Raw genomic sequence first — 2,196 nt, 5'->3', positions numbered from 1 at the left:
CATCCTTTGGCAACATTTTTGTAGGACTTGACATTATTGAGTTATAATTTTTTGAAGAAAATGATGACACAAAAAGTTCTGCCCTTTCCAAATGTTGGTCTAGATTTTTTTTATAGAAAATAAGTATGCAAAGTAGACGAAATCTATACACTTACAAAGTTTCATTGACATGCTGCCAACCATTTGTCGAGTTGGCGTGAAATTCTTCGTATCTGTTAGCCATTAATGAGTAACTTTTATTCATTAATCGGTAACAGATACTCATTATTGGGTAAAAAAAATTTCATTAATAAGTTAAGCCACTTCTCTTCCAAATTGGTATTTTTACCCATTAATGGGTGCAGTATTAGCTTGACCACGGTTCAGTACAGTCGCTGTTTTTAATTCGCTTGTGTTCAATTAAATACCCTCGAGTGGTGTCACATTACACGCGCGGCCGAACGGCCAAAGTGATAAGTCATCAAATCGCGAGTGTCAATAAACCCGGAGGGCAATTTGTTCACCTAACGCAGTGGTTTAAATTTACCAGATGAATAATTCTAGTTTCCCTCGGCTGAGGGAAACCTCTGGTGGAGGTGGTGGAAAGATTTTAGTTATGAAAAGGGGAGAGGAGGGTAAATCCTTCCACGGAGTCTCTCCGATTCTCGTCGATAAAACAATTAAAGCTTACTGCGGGGAAGTAGCAAGCGCAAAAAAAAACGAAAGACGGGAAAATTCTCGTCCACGTTAAAAGTGAAAGCCAGGCCAGAAACCTGGCTTAAATCGAAAAGCTGGCTCAAGGAATTTGCATCAAAGTGTACGAGCACAAAACTCTTAACTCGTGCAAAGTAGTGGTTTTTTGCCAGGACATAAAGTTTGACAGTGACCAAGACTTAATCGAAGACCTATCGAAAACAGGAATAACTGAAGTTCGGCAGATTATGAAAGGACGCGATGAGAACAAAACTCCCAGTGGAATTTTTGTCCTCACTGTCAAGGGTACGGTTCCACCTAAAGAAGTAAAAATTAGGTACATTCTGTTCGAAACAAGACCGTGGTATCCAAACCCTTTGAGGTGCTTCGTGTGCTTATAGTTCGGGCATATCGGAAAAAACTGTAACAGTGAAAAAAAGTGTAACAAATGCGGTGAGACATTCCATGAAATCTGTGAAAATGCAGAAAAATGTGTTAACTGTGGTAATTCTCATGGAGCATTCTTCAAAGGGTGCCCAGCATTCAAGAAAGAAATAGCTATCACCAAAGTGAAAATGGACAGAAATATTAACTTTTGGGAAGCTAGAAAAATAGTGGAAAGCGAAAATAAAACCACGTATTCAGATTTAAAAGTGCATTAACCCAACAATTTGATGAGAAGATCAAACAATTAAATGAAGAAAAGAAATCCTACGCGGAAGCACTAAGGTTAGATCTGCAGAAACAGTTTGAACAAAAAATGAAGGAGATGGAAAATAAACTCATGGAAATGCAAAACCAGTTTGAACAGGCAGCTAATGCCTACAGAGAAGAAAAACAAAAAAGAAAAACGGCAGTAAAGGAGCTCGAAGTTCTCAAAGAGAATTATTCCAAACTGGAGAACACACAAACTCTACGGATACAAACTATCAGGAAAACACACCAGGAGCCAAGGCAATCCCATCGAATCTCCCCCAAAGAAAAAGAAAGGTAACGATAAGATGAAAAAATGTGAAACGGTTAAGTACATTAACTAAGAATCGGATGTCAGCTCTCAAGAGGGTGTCGATGATGAGATGCAACCCAAAACCCAATAATCGTCATCAAAACAACTAGAATGGATCCAACAGCAAACCGAAAATCAACCGAAATTATTCAATGGAATTGTAATGGCGTCAGAAAACAAGACGCAGAATTACAGATATTGATTAATGAGTACAAGCCATCTCTAATCAGTCTACAAGAAACAAGAACAAACAGGTGAAAGTAACACTCAATTCCTGGTTACGATACCTTATTCTGCCACCGTCCTTCAGGACAAGGTGGAGTTGCTTTTGCAATCAAACATGGAATAAAATACTCAAAAATTCAACTTAACACAAGTCTTGAAGCAATAGCTATAAAAATCAACCTAAATGTAATATTTAGCGACTCAAAAAGCGTACTGGAAGCTGTCGCTAACAACAACTGTAATCACCCATGGATTTTGAAAATCAAATCGATCCTACAAGAAACTCACAGAAA

General features: G+C 38.2%; 1 pseudogene; it reads left to right on the top strand.

Annotated features, from left to right (window-relative positions):
- Nucleotides 1-529: 529 nt before the first annotated feature.
- On the top strand, nt 530-1,709 carry LOC135716195 (uncharacterized; annotated as a pseudogene).
- The last annotated feature ends 487 nt before the right edge of the window (nt 1,710-2,196 follow it).

Source organism: Ochlerotatus camptorhynchus, unplaced genomic scaffold, assembly GCF_037179485.1.
Source record: "Ochlerotatus camptorhynchus isolate MF236.1 unplaced genomic scaffold, CSIRO-AGI_Acam_v1.1 ptg001154l, whole genome shotgun sequence".
NCBI classification, from domain to species: Eukaryota; Metazoa; Arthropoda; class Insecta; order Diptera; family Culicidae; genus Ochlerotatus; species Ochlerotatus camptorhynchus.
Note: the sequence above shows the minus strand (reverse complement) of the source record. Positions and strands in the feature narration are given on the sequence as shown.